The 21,803-nt window shown below is 39.2% G+C and overlaps 1 long non-coding RNA gene across 1 annotated transcript; it reads left to right on the top strand.

The window, feature by feature from the left end:
- Positions 1-10,164: 10,164 nt before the first annotated feature.
- Positions 10,165-20,860, top strand: LOC113016874 (uncharacterized). The gene is made up of 3 exons (XR_003271322.2): positions 10,165-10,471; positions 12,542-12,634; positions 19,652-20,860. It is a non-coding gene; the product is annotated as an uncharacterized LOC113016874 (long non-coding RNA).
- The last annotated feature ends 943 nt before the right edge of the window (positions 20,861-21,803 follow it).

The raw sequence follows: 21,803 nt of genomic DNA, 5'->3' as shown, positions 1-21,803 counted from the left end.
ATTAACTGCAATAGCCGGTCGCATGACAGCCACGGGAAGCCGACGGGTAAAGAGATCGATTGTTATCGGATTACGTTGTTGAAGAGAAATTGTTCGAGCCATGTTTCCGAAGTAACAAAGAGGCGACGGGTGGCCTGGATTGCAGCCATTCAAAGACCAAATATAACGTCCCAGAACCCTCCAGCTCACAGGTTAGTCTGCTCCAAGCATTCCCACAAAGGTCAGTCTGCTGTTGTAGTTAATGCGTCATTTTCATAACATAATTGGTGATATAGGTTACAAGCAAGTCTGGCGCTGAACAGAAATTGTCGCTCCTTTGTTTGTTGTGCATAAATAGTGAATTGTCCTGACACAATATTGCGTTTCGCTTCTGTTATTATGGTACATTGACAAAAACATATACTTTTATTCACAGGATAAAACAGTTTTTTGTATCACCAATTGCCCAGTACGATTACAGCATACAGTATTATTGTCACTGCTACATTTCTGTAACGCGTACCAGAAATTATTTCCACTGCTAATTAATTACCGTTGAGCTCAAAGGTCCTATTAATAAACGGTTAAGGAATGTGTATTTATGACGACAATTTGTGAGACTGGTAAACTTATGATACGTACGATGGTCTTTCGTTCTACACGGTGCATTTCAAGGTCCTGCACCCATCCGTCGGTAAACTGTACCTGGGCTTGTTGCAGTGACCTGAAGTTACTATCGTGCCAAACTAGGTATCCCCGACAGAATTTGTTTCCCCTGCGTCGGGAGCACACGCTGGACTGTCCAAATCACGGACAAACAGTATCCCACATTGTTGATTTTTAGTTTACAAACACTTCTTATAATGACTGACTACTCCTGACATTTTTGAGATCTTAGCTCTTTATACAACGAAGTTATAGTGGGATACAAATAATATCAGGCTGGTCCTGCCACAATTTGTTCCCCCTGTGTAAATCACGGACAAACAGTATCCCACATTGCTGATTTTTCGTTCACAAACACTTCTTATTATGACGCATTTCTCCTGAAACTTTGGAGGATTTAGCTCTTTATATAATAAAGTTACAGGAGAATAAAAATAGTTATTAGCCAAAATGTTTATGGTTTATTAAAATAATCCCATCTGATACCCCGTGAGCAATAAATATATAATTTTCTGTTGTAACCCTCAAACTGAATGGTAATGTAACGATACTAATTTTTCACAAAATGAAAACATCAGTACTTCCTGCATGCTCCCAGCACAGGGGAAACAAATTCTGTCGGGGATACCTACTTTGGCACGACACCGGTCCTACAACCGCATCCAAGAATAACATGCAGCTTATCTCAGAACTGTCGGTGAAAATTATCCTTGGAGCTAGGTTTAATTGAGCTGCATTTTAAAGAGGTGCAATTTCACAATTTGTGTATATTTTCTAAGTTCACTATTTTGTCATGTGTTGAGAAAAACACAGATTTAAAAATTACATGGTCTAATATTTACATTTAGCATAACTGCAACATTATTTTTTTGTTTTTTTCTTTTTAAAGACTCGAAAGGACTTGAAATTCAAAATTTCAGACTTGTGACTTTACTCGGACTTTTACACCAGTGACTTGAGACTCGACTCTGACTTGCCTGACATTACTTGAGACTTGACTTGAGACTTGAGGATAAAGACTTGAGACTTACTTGAGACTTGCAAAACAATGACTTGGTCCCACCTCTGATGGATATACTGTATGTGAGGGATCCGTGGTGCTTAACCATTGTAGACATTTGTGAGGATGGTGTTATACATCTTTTTTGTTAACTGACAGGAAAACAACAGAAAGAAATGAAAAGGAACTTTGATGGTCAACGCTTATTTTACAATTTTCTGGCTGAGTAAATGAAATTAGGAATGAGATATGTTCTTCCAATGTGCCAATTTATCAGCATAGTATAGATATCTGCTTACTTCTTTACTACACTTATCAACCAACATGGCCCCATCCCCCCAAACTTTCCTTGCCTACACAATCAATGCTGATGGTTACAGGGCCAGATTTTAATCAATAATAATACCTAAAAAAAAATACAGTTAGCTCTTACACATGTGCCAGTATTCAATTTATCTCCTGATATATTAATTTGTCCTTCTGAATAAATTAAGCTACCTTCTGCTGGAGTGGTAGGCTGGTTTACCCATAAACCTAGTGATAATTATTCAAAAAACATTTAGAAAAATGCCTTTCTTATCAAAGAAAATCACATTTCATATTTCTCAATAATTTGCTGTTCCCTCTCACATGTTCATTTAACAGCAAAAATGTTTATCAAAATTAGAGTGGACATTTAAAAGAAAAATCACAAAAGTAAACACAATAATTACTATTTAAATGTTTGCCCCTTAAAAGAATTTAATCCTTGGAGGAAACATCAAGCCTCAAGTTCTTCACAGCAGAATCACCTGAAGGAGGAATGACTGACACCAAGCACAAAAAATAAATAAATGAAAAACAAAAGAACAGACTCAGTCTTATGGCTATTTTTAAACCATCTAACTATAAAAAAAGAAGTGAGATATTGATTAGTATTTTATGTAAATTGTCATGATGTGCAACTCCTGAACTACAAGCATTTGTAACAAATGTTATTATGCTTGCAGTTTCATGTGATCCCAGAGGCTTGTTAAATCCAGATTTAGTACAACTCATCAAAAACCCACATCTTTAAGGGCTAAAGCATAAATATTTGGGTATTACATACCTATCCACAGATTATACAGATGTTTACCAATATATTTTCCTTCTGTGTGGTGACCTGTAACAGGTAGGGAGTGGTGGCAAGCTGATTGTGGCAGCAGTGCATTATGGTACTGTGGGCTCTGTGGTAGCCCAGTTTAACCAGCAGACTGCCATAGTAAAGGCACTCAATCAGCCCCGAGCCACATACACACCTCACTGGGGGAGGAACACAATGAATAATACACACAGGTTAGAGTTGGTGCAAGTGAATGGATGGCATAAATGGACCATAAGTGACAACTGACAAGACGATGCACAAATAGTAAGATACATATACAACTACACAAACACAGATGGGAAAAACCGTATTGGCATTGCACCACTCTTGTAAAGCTGTAATGATTTAAATGCAGAAATAAAGGCACACATTGCAGGATAGACACCCCCAGTGTTGCAGCCAGTGGTATATAGAATAAGTGATGTGTGTAAAGTGTGTAAAGAATGTCAAAGAGAGGGTTCCTCCGACAGCCACTTTTGACAGAGTATCCTATGAATGGCAGAGTCTGTTGCTGTGTTTGCAGAAAAGTTCACAACTGATTAAAGAGGAAAAATATCCAGTCGCAGATTTTGTTCAATGCTCTTGTGGAATGAGCAGAAATTTGGTTCATATCAGCACTTTAGCTTGAGCAGTTAATGAAGCTGTGTGGTATGGGTATAACTTGATCTTTAACGCTTATTTTTGTGCAAAGCCAACAAACTTTCAGAGATTTTTTAAGTTGAATTTGACTGTGGATTATCCAGACACATATAATTTCCATGTTTTGGTGACCACCAAAGACAAAGTTATGGCTCTCTCCCACACTCATTTCAGATGGAGGTGTTTCAAGCCAGCTGGCTAGTTGTGAGACTTGCTTCTAGAAGGACATTGGTGTAAATCTGGTTTCATTACAAATATCCCCAACTTGTTTTTAACATATTAATATCCACTAGAGCAGGGCTGCCCAATCCCAGTCCTCGAGAGCTACTATCCTGCAGCTTTTAGATGCATCCCTACTCCAACACAGCTGAATCAAATGGTTTGATTACCTCTTCAGCATGCCATCATGTTTGGCAAAGGCCTGATAACAAGCCATTCATTTGATTCGGGTGTGTGGGAACAAGGATGCATCTAAAAGCTGCAGGACGGTAGCTCTCGAGGACCGGGATTGGGCACCCCTGCACTAGAGTATTGGTGATTTATCTAGACTTTGGTCTATGGTTGATTTTTTTTGCTCAAAGGAAAGGGAAGCTCAGCTGTTGAACATGCTGATGCTGGAGCAGTTCATGGAGGAGCTCCCAGCGGGAACAGTGGAGTAGGTCTGCTTTCAGCCATGGGTCACATGTTGGGGCTGTTGGGGCAGCCACAGCTGGTGGCAGGAAGTCAGTCAATCCCGGCCCCGAGGAGGAGGCCCTGTGGTGTGTCCCCATTGCAGCCGCAGAGCAGTGGTCGCCAACACTTAATGACGCTTCCCCTTCTGCTGTCTCTCCACTGGTCCCAGTGGCTATGGACACTGCACCCCACTCACCGGGAGGATCGTGGCAGGAGTCTTAGAGGTGAGGACGACCAGGACACGTCCGCTGTGTCTGTCCACAGATGGAGGCGAGACAGGTGCCTGTCTGGGGCATTGTTGGAAGCAGGGTGGGTGGAGGTTCGGTGTATGCTTGGGGAAATCCACAAATACAGTGGGGCAAAAAAGTATTTAGTCAGCCACCGATTGTGCAAGTTCCCCCACTTAAAATGATGACAGAGGTCAGTAATTTGCACCAGAGGTACACTTCAACTGTGAGAGACAGAATGTGAAAAAAAAATCCATGAATTCACATGGTAGGATTTGTAAAGAATTTATTCGTAAATTAGGGTGGAAAATAAGTATTTGGTCACCTCAAACATGGAAAATCTCTGGCTCTCACAGACCTGTAACGTCTTCTGTAAGAAGCTTTTCTGTCCCCCACTCGTTACCTGTATGAATGGCACCTGTTTGAACTCATCATCTGTATAAAAGACACCTGTCCACAGCCTCAAACAGTCAGACTCCAAACTCCGCCATGGCCAAGACCAAAGAGCTTTCGAAGGACACCAGGAAAAGTATTGTAGACCTGCACCAGACTGGGAAGAGTGAATCTACAATAGGCAAGCAGCTTGGTGTGAAAAAATCAACTGTGGGAGCAATCATCAGAAAATGGAAGACATACAAGACCACTGATAATCTCCCTCGATCTGGGGCTCCACGCAAGATCTCATCCCGTGGGGTCAAAATGATCATGAGAACGGTGAGCAAAGATCCCAGAACCACACGGGGGGACCTGGTGAATGACCTGCAGAGAGCTGGGACCAAAGTAACAAAGGTCACCATCAGTAACACACTACAACAGCAGGGAATCAAATCCCGCAGTGCCAGACGTGTTCCGCTGCTGAAGCCAGTGCATGTCCAGGCCCGTCTGAAGTTTGCCAGAGAGCACATGGATGATACAGCAGAGGATTGGGAGAATGTCATGTGGTCAGATGAAACCAAAGTAGAACTTTTTGGTATAAACTCAACTCGTCGTGTTTGGAGGAAGAAGAATACTGAGTTGCATCCCAAGAACACCATACCTACTGTGAAGCATGGGGGTGGAAACATCATGCTATGGGGCTGTTTTTCTGCCAAGGGGACAGGACGACTGATCCGTGTTAAGGACAGAATGAATGGGGCCATGTATCGTGAGATTTTGAGCCAAAACCTCCTTCCATCAGTGAGAACTTTGAAGATGAAACGAGGCTGGGTCTTCCAACATGACAATGATCCAAAACACACCGGCCGGGCAACAAAGGAGTGGCTCCGTAAGAAGCATTTGAAAGTCCTGGAGTGGCCTAGCCAGTCTCCAGACCTCAACCCCATAGAAAATCTGTGGCGGGAGTTGAAAGTCCGTGTTGCTCGGCGACAGCCCCAAAACATCACTGCTCTCGAGAAGATCTGCTTGGAGGAATGGGCCAAAATACCAGCTACTGTGTGTGCAAACCTGGTAAAGACCTATAGTAAACGTTTGACCTCTGTTATTGCCAACAAAGGTTATGTTACAAAGTATTGAGTTGTATTTTTGTTATTGACCAAATACTTATTTTCCACCCTAATTTACGAATAAATTCTTTACAAATCCTACCATGTGGATTCATGGATTTTTTTTTTCACATTCTGTCTCTCACAGTTGAAGTGTACCTCTGGTGCAAATTACTGACCTCTGTCATCATTTTAGGTGGGGGAACTTGCACAATCGGTGGCTGACTAAATACTTTTTTGCCCCACTGTATCCTATAGTGCAGCTGCAAATTAAATACAAGTCTTCAGACTGAAGAAGTCATCCAAGTGACTTCACTTCGACGAAACGTTTCTCCACTGAAAACGCTATGTCCAGACGAACAGGATCAACCTTTTGGGATTTACTTACCTGAGTGATTGAGCATGGATCAAGACAAATCGGTTTAATGTTTGAAAACTCGCAGTACTAACAGATTTCCTCCTATGCCTTAAACCACGGGTGTCAAACTCCAGGCCTCAAGGGCCGGTGTCCTGCAGGTTTTAGATGTGTCTGTGATCCAACACAGCTGATTTAAATGACTAAATTACCTCCTCAACGTGTATTGCAGTTCTCTAAAAGCCTGATAATGAACTAATCATTTGATTCAGGTTTGTTGACCCAGGGTGTTATCTAAAATCTGCTGAACACCGGCCCTCGAGGCCCGGAGTTCGACACCCCTGCCTTAAACCAAAAGTAACGAGCCTGTTTTGGAAATGTGAGGAGTAGAAAGTACAGATACTTGTTTAAAAATGTAGGGAGTAAAAGTAAAAAGTTGTCAGAAAGTAAAATACTTAAGTAAAAAGAGAAAATGTAGAGCGTAGGCTAGGCCCAATGGCTCCCGCCCAATGGCTCCCGCCCTAGGTCGGGCGATGGGGGTGTGTGGCTAGTTAGGTTAACCCTGTTAACTGTTCTCAATCACCTGGTCTGGAGAGAGAGTCGGCTGAAAAGCCTTCCACTGACTGTGTTGGAAATTGTTTGCAAAAAAAGACATTAACGTGTGAGAAAAACTGTCTGTCGGTCTGGGTCCTTGCTACACATACATGTAACATACATAGGTTAATTGGTGATTTTAGCCTGGCTGTAGGTATACAGTATATGTTAGTGTCACCTCAACTTTGTACATTTTTTGATATCTATAAAACAGCCTCACAGAGATACTAGCTGTAGACTGCAGGCTTGTTTCCAGACCACTTATTGTTATTCACATAAGCTGCTGCCAACTTGATGACTCTGTTGCCACATTTAGCAGATTTCAGACATTGTAAGTAAGTTTTGACAAATAACCACAGGGAACATCGTTAATGTGCTCAGTCTTCGAGCATTTGGTGACAAATTGGAAAGGCTGATGCTGCTGCATGTAGATGTGCACAGCTTTCTTAACAAATCTATAGAGGTCTCAATGCAGCATTTCCTGTAAACAGTAAATCTTTATTTCTGCTTAAAGAGATTTTTAGCATACGGACAGTATTATATGCAAATTAGCATATAATGTCTTTTGGCTTCTTTTGGCAAGTTTTTTTCAGCAGCCAAAAGCTAGTCTCAACGGGAGCGAGCTGGCACCACCTGGTCAGGGAGTTGTTCAGGGCAGACATGATGGCGAGTGTTTCAGATTACAAAGCCAAAGAAAAAAAGCTGTTTCTTTGTTGATGACAGCAACAGATTTCCTCAGATGAATCCATCCCATATTGTTTTTCAGCTAAGTCTCAGCGAGGCTGGGAGAACTGGCTCAGTTTTAAAGGAGTCAATAATTACTGAAAAACACAGATGATGCCTGCAGTGAAGCTCCAGCAGCACCAAGTCCAAATGTTGGCAAAGCGTCTGGATGACACCACCTCATAATGTCTGATTAATGCACTGGCAAGATGGGCGAATAGAGATTTACCTGCCTAATCAGTTTCTGCTCTGCTCTTTTTTCCCATGAATTTGGTTAATTGAACAGAAAGGCTTCTGTCGTAAATTCTGTACCCTTATTACTTATGAGGCTTATCAGCAAACTCAATGAGGGCAACAAAGGCTAAGTTGTAATTAGGATAAGGGAGTGTTTCAATTTTAAAATCACAATTGCTTATTTATGCCTTTTTAAGGCATAAATAAGCAATTGCCCTTCTACTGTCTATCCATATATTCATGTATTGGCCTTCTACTGTCTATCCATATATTCATGTATTTATTCACATAATGGAAAGTAAATTAAAAACCTCAGGTACCACCCCAAACACAAACATGTTGAACACAAAGCTGTGATTAAACTCGAGATGTTGCATTGTAACTCTTGTCTGCTGTGTCTTCTACCCCCTCCCCTTATGTTTATCCTGCTGGGTGACAGTTTTCCACCACTTTGCAGCTCTTTGATGTTTTTTGATTCCTGCTGTTAAGTGTTCTGATTATGTTTTTATGCCTGTATGCTGGGCTTTTGAAAGGCTGCATGCTATTCTGAACAAAAGGCCCATAGCTTGAGTAACAAAGGGACTACAGTGACATTGATATGAGTGAGCGGACAGCTGCTGATGTATAAGGATGCATCACTGATATGAATGAGGACTGTTGGACAACATTTCCACACAGTTCACAGAAGGCCAACTCCCAGTAAGAAAAGCTCAGGTGTTTACATGAGCTCTGTTCTACTCAAGTGTCCCAGTGTGCCATTAAGCGTGGCAGTCTCTCAGCTTTTACAGTACCCAAACACAGAAACTGAAGTGGCTAAACAACATTGCGCTTTTATTCATGTTGTTATTTATACCCCTTCTATTCATATTGCCATTTTCTATCTGAGACCAGAAGATTACACGTTTGAAGTAAATTTAGACATAAAATCTTAAGTAAACAGCTTCACTTTTCACAACTTCATTGGTTACCAAATTGCTCACTGAGCAGAAAAAAAATGTGCAAACAACCACATTTTGCAGACAGACTTGCTGGATCAAAGATTTCCTTCATACTCTGTCAAACAGACTAAATATTTAACTAATCTACTGCAAACATTAATCTCCTCTTTTCAAACAAAAAAACCTTTTGTCCAGTCGAATACTGAAACAAATAAATGCATTTAATTTGTGACATAATATCGTATACAGTATTTTAAGGAACTCAGGTTTTGTTTGAAAATGATTTCTGTAATTTAAGCTGCATTAGGCATAAATTTGAAAAAGGGCAAAAAACATTACTGACTGCACTCATCCTGCTCTTCCCTCACATACCCAAGCATAGGCCCATATATACACATTTCATATGCACTCTAAATAGCTGAAAGTACAGTGCATGCGCTTAACACATAATCAAAATCCTGCTTTACTGTGTTAAAGTTCTCTGTTGACTCTCTTCACCTTAGTACCGTTATACCTCATCTGATCTCATCGGAAAAGATCCACATTTTTTCAAAGGCCAGAGGAGGTGCAATGGTTTAGCTCCCAAATCACTTCAATTACAAAATGCTGAAGGGTTAAGTGTATAATGCGGTCAAAGGCAGGAGGGTGTCCTGTTTAATGGTCTCAGAACCGCGTGTCTGCGTTTTTGCAGAAGATGTGGTCCTGCTGGTTCCACTGAATAATAATCCAGTTCACATTGGAGCAATTTTCAGTTAAGTGTGGTGGGACATCAAAGAGAATTAGCACCTCCAAGTTATAGGAAATGGTTCTCAACTGCCATGTCTGCAGTGGTACCAGTGGCATGTAAAGAACAGCAGAAGAAAAGCTGTCGGTTTACTGATAGATCACCAGTCCTACCATCCACGGCCATGGACTGAGAGAAGTGACCAAAATAATGAATTGTGCATATAATTGGCAGAAATCCACCTGAGGAGCTCAGACATTCTTAGAGTAGATCCACTGCTCCTCTCCACCGAAAGCAGCCAGTTAAGGAAGATCACATTAGGATGTCTTTAAGTTGAAGATTATCATTTTACTTTATCTGAATTCCCTCATCATTTAATAATTTACTGATGAATTTGAATTCAGTAACTTGATATGGATCTGTTTGTTGGTATGTACTGCATTTTAAAAAAGAGTCAGGGAAAGAGAGTTTACTGTCATGGTTCTGGGTCCTTTTGACCCAGCATTTTGAGTTTCTTGGGTTTTTATGACAATTTGTGTTATGATTTATTATTTAAGGTTCACATAGGTAATCCTGAGTTTATTCTATGTTAGAGTTTGTACTTTTAGGCTCCCCTTGTGTCTTTCCCCTCTGTGCCTCTCCTTGTGTTTATATGAGTTCTCGTGCCTCGTTTCCCCTCCTTGTGTTTTATTCCATCATGTTTATCTCCTCTCCTCCTCCTCTCCTGCGTCATGTTACTCCATTTCCTGTTTTATTGTGAAAGTCTCGTGTTTTCGTGTTCGATGTGCCTCGCCTGTGGCGTGATGTTAATTCGTGTCAGCTGTGTGTCCCGTGTGTTCTCACGTCCCTCGTTATCCTTCTGTGTATTTGTGTCAGCGTCTCCCTCGGTCCTTTGTTGCAATCTCCCTCATGGTTGTGCGGTTCCTTGTGTGTTAATGTGTCATTGTATTGTGTCAGTGTAGTTTATATGATTTTTCCCCCCCCAATCTTCAGCAAATAAAGCTGTTTTGATTTCTCGTTCCGCCTACGAGTCTGCGTTTGAGACCTGCCTGCTGCACAAAGCCGAATCGTGACAGTCTACATCAAACCTAATGATTTCCAGTCACCTTCTCAGTAAGTAATACAGCTTCTACATTTAAATTTGATCTTTGAGCTTGAGTGTATGAATGTGAGAGTGAATGAATAGTGGAATTGTAAAGTGCTTTGAGGGGTCCTGAAAAGCGCTATATAAATGCAATCCATTATTATTATCATTATAAAGTATTTACATATGTGCTTTAAAACTACTCTACCATTATTTATGGTACATATTTTGTTGCAGCACAGTAGCACGGTGGTTAGCACTTTTGCCGCACAGCAAGAAGGTCCTGAGTTCAATTCCAACATCAGGCCGGGGTCTTTCTGTGTGGAGTTTGCATGTTCTCCCCGTGTTTGCATGGGCTCCCTCCGGGTACTCCGGCTTCCTCCCACCGTCCAAAGACATGCAGCTTGTGGGGATAGGTTAATTGGATAATCCAAATTGCCACTAGGTGTGAATGTGCGAGTGAATGTGAGTGGGAATGGTTGTCTTTCCTGGTGTGTTGGCCCTGCGACAGACTGGCGACCTGTCCAGAGTGTACCCCCCCCCCCTCCCCTTCGCCCTATGACAGCTGGGATAGGCTCCAGTGCCCCCCGTGACCCTGAAAAGGATAAGCGGAAGCGACTGGATGGATGGATATTTTGTTGCTTGCTTCTTGTATTTTTGTTTTTTTTATGTTGCTTTTTACATTTAATAAGAAGACTTTGATAGACTTCTGTTTGTTTTTCTTCTAAATGTTGAACTTGAGATTCTGCAGACAATGAAACCGCAAAGAGTGGGTCACTGTGCCATGCCCTGGGGTCAGTGCACCCGCCCGCACACACAGATTTTCCCACTCAGTGCTGTAATAATTAAAGAATCCGCTGGAAAATCTGATGTTCTTTTTCTGTCTTCAGGTCCCAAACAACTCCAAGTTAGAGGTTAATGGAGTCTAAATAACGTGTAATGTATGAACAAAGACATGACCACATGCATGTTCCCTGAGGTCTGTGTGTTACAGGGAACAGTACTATTATTGAGAAGTAAGAGCAGAACAAACATCAGAAAAAGCAAAGATACATGGACATTTGGGGAGGGCGTTAGAGTTCAAAGGCAATTTTTTTTTATATTTCTTAGTACATAAAGCGAACAAGAAAAGCCATTTTCCCTATCCAGTGTATCCTGTGGCTGCCTCAGGGTAGAGACACACAAACGCACTAAGGCTCAAACTCATTACATGAAGCAATGTCCTCACACAAATACAGAAACTTAGTTTGGCATTTAAAGAAAAAGCTGTCCTGAGCATTCAAGCATATCTGCATCAAGAATAAACAAACTGGTAACTAAAAATTCCCCCTTTACACAACAGTTTCAACAGTCCAGAATGCTACAAGATAATTACTGAGCCCACTGGTTTAACAGATGTTCCCATTGTTCTTGCACTGTGAAAACTGGGGAAACCACAGCAGAGCTTGAGAAGCTATAGACCTTTTATTCAGTCCTCTAGGTGATATGCTTTGCCATATAGGTTTTTTGTTGTTGTTTTTGTTATTTTTAACCATGGTGGATGAGTTTGGTTTTTTTGGTTGAATTCATAAATTCTTTTATTTGGGCAGCTGGCTCATTAGTGTGGTTTTTCTTCAGTAGGCTACATTAACTTTCTGTGAAAAACCATTTGCATTAACTGTATTTGTTTGGATCTAATGTTCTTCATGTGCCTTTTTACTACACCGTGGCATACAACATTTCCTGTGGTCTAAAGTCCAGAACAAAAAAGACGTGTGAAGGATTAAAGTCTGTGTTCAAGTGTCTATGGATGTATTTTCTGTGTTGAGAGCTTTTCATTGGTTCATTATCACCTCTGTGTTGCAAACTGAAACACTGGCCACATTATTTTGATATTCCTCTGTGCTGCACTGCACTTTTATTTTGCTTTGATCTGTCTTTAACCCTCATGTATTTTAGTCTCCATTACCTGCTCTGAAGCAGTTGTGTTTGGCTAGGCACTACTGCTAAACTCACTGTGTACCATAAATTCCATTTTCAGTGAAATGAAATGCACTGAATACACAATATACATGAACATGATTTTGAGATTAACCAGTCATTTTGATTTTTCGCTGCAGGACATGAAACCTTACTAAAGGCTCCACTCCAACAAATACAGCATGCCTGGTGACAAATCTGAATTCTGGGGAGAAAAACTGGATCAACATTTGGTAAGTAGACGGGTTTAAGTAAACGACTATAATGTAGGTGCCTTATTGCAATTTTGTAATAGTGTGAAAGTATTAAATTGATTTTGGACTTGAGGCTTGCTGTGTAACAGCCAACAATAAGAATTACTCATTTAAAAAGGAAATCTGAGTATCTGGCTATGATTAAAAGCAGGAGCACAAGAATTTAAATGGCTAAATATGTAAATTATATTAGCATCTGAATTTGTGTCTGAGGGACAACAACAGGGAAAGTGAGGACAAAGAGGAGAAGAACCCAAGACCTCTGAAAATACAGAGACGTAAGGAGGTCATAGGTTAAAAGAGTGAGAAGTAAAGTGCCTACAAGCATCTGTATTTAAGATAACATCGCGTTGCCCTTTCACAATATTGCAGATTGAAAGATGCCACGTACAGATTGCATTTAAATGTGATGCGAAAGGGCCAATTATCCATATGTGACAATTTAGCTGTAAGACCCATTTAATGATTTCCATTTACATAGTCCTATAAAAGATTCTAAAGGATGTGTGGATTGTATCAGTCTGGCTTTGAGAACAGGTTGGTTATAGAGGCGAGTTGTGACACTCTGTTTGAAAGACAGTGTAAAAAAAAAAAATAAATAATAATAATAAATTAAACAATCCTGCAATAATATGAGACTCAAGCAATCGGTACATTTCTCTATGTCATGAAATTTTGATGTTTAGAAAACTCTTGGTAAAAGTCATTAAAAGACCACGGCAGATTTAAATCACATTTAAATTGGATCAATCTAAAAAAGACTGAAAAGCATTACCAACCTGAAAAAATTCTAACTTTTGGTAAAATTATTCAAATGTAACACTGTTATTACTGAATTCCTTTTTTCCTGTAGCATTTTCTTTTTTGTGAGTGTAAATGGCTCTACTTCCCTTGGTAATTAGGTTTCTGAGGGCATTTTTTATTTTTTTTACCTGCTTTATTTCTACCAAATAAACAAATATTCACAAAATATTTTTAATAATTAACACTCTCTAACTCAGTTTTACTCTTTGGTGGTACCTCGTTGCTTGTTTGTCATTATTGAGTTGTCTATATTTTTATCTGAAGTAAGCAGAGGTGTTTCATCACAGCATGCTTGGGGTGCATGGTTACATCATCAGTCAAAGAGCTTTTATAATTGAATTCAGCCTTGGGGCCCGGCTTTACCAAGGGTGTGATTTTGTGTTTATTTAAAACCTTTGAGACTCTTGGCAGTTACCTGAGCTGTTTGCATGTTTGTTCTTGTACTAACATTAATCTGTGTTGCTTGCAAGAGATCCAGGATGGGCAGAATTGTACAAAGAGGTTTCATTTCTTCTTTCTGTTGTTGATTTGGTGGCAACATCATTCCATTTGCACCTTTTTCTTTTCACAGAGCAGACAAAGACGGCAGTGATCAGCTGAATATCATATTCAGGTTACTTACAAATTCCAGCAGTAGCTCAGATAAGCTTTGCCGGGAGCCTTGTGAACTCATATATTCTTCACATTGTTAACTTGTGCATGTTATAAGTCATGTAAGAGACTGCTAATGTGTAATACTACAGCCTCTAAACTGCCAGCAGGCATTGCAGTGCAAAACCCTAATATACACATGTGCACAACTGTGTTTTTATCAAATGAAAGAAAAGAGTCACACATGTGCAGTGACTTACTCTAAACCTTGAACCATGTCACAACCAAATGCTATTTTAAATTATGGTGACCTCAAAGAGAAACCACTTTCCTCAAAATGACTCTGCAAACAGATTTCTGCTTAACGCAGACATGTCTTGGTATGCCTGGCTAACCAGGTTAAGACACACAATAGGATGTATCTTATGGCCATTTCTTTTTAAATCATGCTTGCTTCCCTTTTTGGAGCAGATAACCCCATTACCCCCAACCCGAGCAGCTCTGACCCACTTAACTGCTTTCTGTGTAAAGTAAAGGGGGCAGTGAGGCGTGGCTATGCAGCCTACTCTAAGTGATGTAGGGTGGGTGGGGCTGGGAAGTAAAATAGGTCTCTAGAATGCTTAAAAATAATGTGGTTGAAGGTATTTATTTTGGCAAAATTAGTTATTGTGTAACAGTTTCATTTCAACTCAATTTTTTTCTCTTTTCAGATCCACTTGATGACAAAGTGGACATTGAAATAAATAATATATATATTAAAAAAAGGAAACTATGAGCTTTTTGACTGCATGAATATTTTACTTGAAGTTCATTCTTATCTTACGAGACATTATTCTTGCACTTCATCAGCATCAGATTCACTCTAAACAGATTAGCGCTTGTGTCTACATCCAGAATTTGTAGTTTTCCACATAACTGTCTATATCGGTTCAGTGAATTGTGATATACTGCTTGGTTATATTTATTTATTGGTGGAATAAATATGTATATAATAGTGTACTGCCATCATACACAAGTACAGGTGATCTGTTTAACAGTATATGGTACACAAACCTGTGTGATAGGGACATATATTTGAGTAAATTTTCAAACCCAGGTTGATCCTAAAACCCAGAGTTATGAGGTACTGTTGGGGTAGAACAGAACGCGTTAGGACAACTTGCATTAGAATCTGCCTCGATTTAAGGAGTTAAATCTTTTGGCTGCTTAACAGAATGCAGCTTGTTGATTCTAGTCCAGGCAGTACATTAACATTTAAAGTGAACAGTGAACTTTAAAGCACCCAGTGTGATGCTGACTGTAATTTATCACCTGAGTCACAGTAGGCTAGCCTATATTAACTCCAAGGCATAATATTTGTTAAAATACAACTGTAAGCTTTTGTCAGGGAATGTATTATTTATTTAATGCTTTATTTTAAAAATATGTGGCATAAAATGGGGAAATCAGATGAATCTGAATTCTTTTCTTTCCATGGACTAAATGGGTATAGTAGCAGTTTGTACAAAACCATTGGAACAAACTATTGCTAATCACTGTTCAAAAACCTGGATCATTATAAGATTGTGAACTATGAATATGGCTTAAGTGATATATCAAACAGTAAGACATTTTACTTCAAGAAGTATCACTAGAAGTGTTTAAAAACCAGCCGCAGAACTGAATGTGCAAGCTTTACTGCTTTTGTTATGAAGTAATTTGAAGATCATCGCTAATAACTTCCACAGTCTTGGGTGTTTTTGATCTAGATCAAGTTTTACCTGCTTTGAAATGACAGTTTTGGAGGATGGTGAAGTTGTTAATTCAAACAAAATAGAAGGATGGAAGAAATACACAACAAAAGAATATACATTTGCATGTATATGAGGCTCCTATTTGAGTTGGATGTCCTCTCTTTTCCTTCAGTCACGATGACTGTTGAGTATAGGAGGAGTATAGGAGCTAGTGTCATAGTTCTTATGATAGTGGACGTGATAGTACCAGAAGTTTGAGATTCTACTCCTGCAGAGGGACACAGATTGAGTACCCTCCAGAGGAACTGGATAACAAGAGAAATCCAATCTATGATAAATGGGATTGTTGGAAAAGTTCATGTTAAGGTCTGAGGGGCAGTGCAAATGAGTAAAGTGGGGGGAAGAAGGAGAGAAAGAGGAGAAGTGAAAAATATCATCATAGTCTATTAAAGAAAAATGTGAAACAGAGAAAAAAGTCAAGATGGATCAGAGATGTGCAGCAAAGGACAAAAAGGAGGCAGGGGGTAGTAGGAAGGAGTCTGGGGCTTAAGGCTTATACTGGGGGATTTATGATCTCTGGTTGTGAGGCGGACACATCGCCATCTCTTCCACTATAATTTCATTACAATTCACAGGGGAGAGTTTCAGATTCCCAAGGTAGAGATGCCATTTCTCAGGACTCCACTGATGCATTCAAGTGTTTCAGTGGGGTGTTCTGAAATTACATCAGAACTTGACTCCTATATCAGTAGAAGTGTCCTGAAATAAGAAAATAATAGTACATTGAGATCAGAAACACCTCTACTTTGTGTAGTATGCACTGAACTCAGGCCTTTTCCCCCAGTATTTGTGTTCTACTGCAACAAAGTTGTCCAAAACTTTTATCCTCTTGCTATTTCTGAAATGGAGAGCTTTCAAAAACTGAGGTACACTAAGTGATTATTATCATTGCCTTATTTTCTGTTGCCATTTCTATTTGTCATTCCTGTTTAAATTTGAAACCGCTCACCTTGTTTTATTTCATTCAGCTGTGCCTTATGTCTTTTTCTTCCTGCCAGCTTTCTCCATCCCCTCTCATCAATAATGCAAGCAGTATATCAGAATATTTACTCCTTTTTCGGTTCACTGATAGACAGTCAGGGTTGTCATTTGTTTGCTTTTCTTTGGGGCAGATGGGGAATTTGTCATTTTGCCTACCACTGTTCTGTATTATTTTTCACTTTGAGTGATAAACAAAGTAAGACCTAAAGCTACTACATTAAAGATTTGGATTTTAGACTTCAGATCCTATTTTATTTTACTTACCTACTGAGCGTTGCAGCAGTTACTTCTCAGCAATAATCATCAAGCAATTTAACACCAAGAAGGAACATGTTTTATAATGAGTTTTTTGTTTTTAAATATATATAGATATATAAATATATATTTCAATTTAGGCTTTACAACATAATCATATGAGGCCTAAATATGCAAATCAAGTTCTGAGTATAAAATTTATATCACACTGCTTTAGCTGGAGAAGCAAGTTATTTATGGATGCTGGAGTTCTAGTATTACTGATCCTGTTCATTTTCTCTGTAGTCGTGTTTATGGTTGATTCAACACAAACCCTGTCTATATCTACTTGTTAGCTCATTGTTGTGGCATCCTTATCCATTTTCAGTGTTCCCAAACAAAGTACATGAAGAAGACAAGACTTATATGAATAGTGTAAACTCAAAACTGCAGTTGCCTAGAGAGAGTACCAGGCAGTTTTATTGCCTTCTGTCAATTAAAAAAAAAAATGAACAATGCACAACACACAAAAGAAGAAATTCTGAATTTTGTGACAAAAGTTCCCGAAGAACTACCTTGTAGGATATCTTTTTAGTGCAAAAAATAATGTGCCCTTAGTATGGACATTAGATGTTTTTGTACAGTGTGTCACAAATGTAGGACAATTATTTAAGGAATACCTCCAACTTTAAAAAAAAAATCTGGAATTTATGATTTTTGTAGAACCTCATTCTTATTCTGTTTTCCTTTCTGCTCTGCTTTTCACACCACTCCTTATCTCTCTCCTTATTTTGACTAACATCTTAACTTCTTTGCTTTGCTCTGGCTATTCTCTCTGCTCCTCATAACTCTCTGATTTGCTGCAGTTTGCGATGTTTGAGCGCCTGGTCACGCCTTAGTCCTTACCATTTGTTTCTAATCATCATTTTTCTGTTTTCTTCACACATTTTCTGGAAAACTGATGTTGCAGATTACTGATTGGAAACAATAAGTGACTCAGCGGCTGAGCGATTGTAGTATAATCTATTGAGATGCTGTCCCGTCAACAAGTTAAAAGTGTAAACAAGAATCAATAGCCAGGAACTGTGGGGTGGTGTTTGGGCAATATGACCATGAAACATTTAAGCTAAGGCTATACTTTCAGTTTTCGACTGTTTAGAAAACCATTAATGGTCATCATATGAGAAACATGAATGTCCAAATATTTAATAACAGTATTTGTTGCGATATTTCAGTTTAAACTAAAATGGTGGAATAGCCATCAGCAAACTCATCGTAATCACGTATCATCATGTTTTCCAAAGTATGGCATGTACATCACACAGATGTCATTCTCCATAAGTTTAATCTCATGTAGCATAGCCTACGAGAGGAACCAGAATGAAACCTGAACATGTTCTTGTAAGAATAAATGTATGAAAGGAAAATAAGGCTGTACCTCTTAGTTACATCAGTGAAATAAACTTACATAAAAATGCACTTTTAAATTATTGTTTGTTAGGTAAAACTGGTCACAATTTTGGTTCTTTGTGTTAAGACTGGTAACAAAATGCTAAAAGGCAATGAGAATGTCATGTATTAGTTTATAAATCAAAGTGTTCAAATATTAAAACATAGAGGGATACAGCATTTAGTTCTGTATGAGTCTTACAAAGAAGCACAGACATCCAACTCTGTACTCACACACAGGCCTCAAAGCCCAGATCAAATCAGGTCTACATTTTCTCATCATTTTAATAAGCCTCTCAAAAATACACTTTCGATTGCTCCAATCATACTGGAAAACTACAAATAAAGCTTGAATAATTTTGTGGCTGTGAGGAGTAAGGTTTACACTTTGCAAATGAGTAGCTTCTGATGCTATACCAGCCAGAATCATAGGGTATATTGTAGCAAGTACTTCAGAGGATCCATGATATGTACAGAATTATATATGAATGTTCTTAAAGTGTGAAGCAGAAGCCTTCCTGGAAGTAAAGTTGGCAAGAGACTTCCTTGGCATGTGTTTGTTTAAGCTAAATGGCACATTACCAACACATAACTAGCTGAACAGTTTGAACCTATATACATACTGCATCCTGAAAGTTGCTAAGGACTGAAAGGATGGGGTGGCTGGGTGAGAGAAGGATGCACACCAGAAGTCTCTTGATGTGCTGTATGCTAAAATCTCTCCATGCACTTATCTCACATCAAGCAAATGCAAATGACCAGGCTTGGATGGCATAAACACAGACATCCACACACTGAGGGGCACATGTCCTTAAAACAGTCATGAACACAAAGAGACGGCAATGTTCCAGGTGGAAGCATTGAGTGAGCCTTCATATTGTCCTAGGAGCTGCAGCCATCTTCCCTTCCTGGCTTCAGATATAGAGAAGAAGAAAGAAAAAGGCTAGCCAAGAGAGAGGGGGGAAAAATTAGTCTGAACTTGAGTTCTGTCACTGAGGATGTCCTTTCACTCTGCCTTGCTCTTCTTTCTCATTTTCAAGGCAGATGAACCTGGGACTACCTGCCTGAAATGCTAGGTTTACTTCTGTTGGCTAATTTAAAGACACATCCTGCAACTTCTCCTCTCCCCTGTATTTTGTTTCAGAAATGTCCCATTCTTCAGAGTCTGCAATCATCACTGTGGAATGCACAGACAGACATGCTGCTGGAATCAACTGAGGCACTAATAAGGGTTAAATATCCATATACTTAGAACATAATATGAAAAAGCACTTTAATGGCATATACAACTTGAATTCTAAAATAATGTCTTTTAATAACATGTGCTGTCTTTATATATGAAGCCTCATCTATCTTATTCCTTTTTGTCATAGAGCTCCATCGTTGTCTAAAAAAGCATTAAAAACACATTAATGAGCAACATTATTCCACTGGGAGACACATTTATGCAGCAGAATATACAAAGCACCAAAAACAGCCCCAGTGCAGGCTTTACTCCCATTTATCATCTCAGAAAAATGCACTGATGAACCTGTAATAAAGTCAAGCTAAGATAAAAGTATATATCCATGAGCAATTTTTAAACTTGAACATCTTCAGTGGGAAGTTCCAGTTTGAGGTTATTATGAACTGAGACCCGAACGTGGTTTTGTTTTTTGTGGTGTTTAAATCAATGAAACAGATCGATAATAATGAATGTACTCGGGTTTTGTGATGGGCTTTCAACTGGTAGCACACTAAGATCAGCATCAAGTAGCTACAATCAATTTTGTTTTTATTATACCAACATATTCATTGTAAAAACAATGTGGCAATAAGAATTATCACCCCAATCTGCAGCTCACCTCAGGTTTATGGAGCTTCACAGGGAGTTTCTGCTCATTATTTAGCTGTCAGTCTGCAACTTCACTGTTTTGGTTAACCCTCAGCCCTCAGTCATTTTTTTTCTGACTGCAGCTTGTATCAATGCATTCTCAGGCAGTTACTTAGACAAGCCTATGCTGACTGATGCCAAACAATCTGAACAAAAAGAAAATGTATTAGCTGTCAGTTTCTAATGACAACTCTCGACCTGCTCCTAATTACTCTATCAAGGCCTAATAAGTAACTTGGTGAGAATATAATATTTAAAGAAAAGATTGGTGGTTTTTGCTCTGTTTCTGTCTAGTCTTGTAATATTTTTGATATTATGTCTTGAGTTTCTGCAGCTTATTCTGTTCTGTCAAAACTATTTTGTATACACGACATTTCACTAATGAACATTTTTGCTGTAATTCTCATATTTTTCTGAGATTATCACGGCTTTATCTTATTTCTTATGGAGTACCTAATTAAAGGCTGTGTTTATGGTAAACCTCTGCATTTTCTTCACATGAACGAGTTAACTGAACCAGATAATGACCTACTTTCTGATTGCACTTATCCAAGACTGCAACTCAAAAGGAGTAAGACTAAGGGCTTCATTTTTTGCAGAGAGCTTTTGGAATACTTTAAGAACACTATTACCAAAGATGAACAAACATGAGACTTGCCACCAGTGTTGGTCAAGTTACTTGAAAAAAGTAATCAGTAACTAATTACTGATTACTTCCCCCAAAAAGTAATGCCATTACTTTACTGATCACTTATTTTCAAAAGTAATTAGTAACTTAGTTACTTTTTAAAAACATGATTTACAACCTGAATAGGCGATACAGTGATAGATCTTTCAGCCCAATTCTACTTTTTCTGCATAATCAATCATATAAAATGTAATCAAATGAAAAAGTTTCTTTTTAAAACTTGTTTTATTAGTTTGAATTTTTTAATTTTATGCATCAAGCAAAAATTAAATTATATGCAACATTCTCTAACTGGAAGAAATTTGTTTAACATTTAAACCTATTTTCTGCACCTTCCAGCATGTAAAATAAAATAGTTTTGTCTTAGTCTTAGTTTTGTCTCCATACGTCATCCATCCGTGCTTGGTGCCAAGGCTGAGATAAACGAGGAGTTATCTCATAAAGAGGAACAAACAGTACTCCAAGAACAGACAAAGCCCAGCAGAAACCTTGAGGAGGAGCTCCATTTGCCCCCACCCGGGAAGAGCCTCAGAAAGGAGAGACATCCATGGCATCTGAGGAAGAGCCTCAGAAAGGAGAGACATCTAAGGCAAGAAGAGGGGTCCCTATTTGCCTCCAACTCTCTCAACAACACCAACGACCAGGACAAGGGACCACGACCTTCCCCAGTCCCCCAAACCCCTGACAGGCCATCACCCTCCTCCCCCTCCCTTTCTCCCTCCTCCCCACACCTGA

This window comes from Astatotilapia calliptera, chromosome 23, assembly GCF_964374335.1.
Source record: "Astatotilapia calliptera chromosome 23, fAstCal68.1, whole genome shotgun sequence".
Classification (NCBI taxonomy): Eukaryota; Metazoa; Chordata; class Actinopteri; order Cichliformes; family Cichlidae; genus Astatotilapia; species Astatotilapia calliptera.
This window is presented reverse-complemented; position numbering and strand designations above follow the sequence as displayed.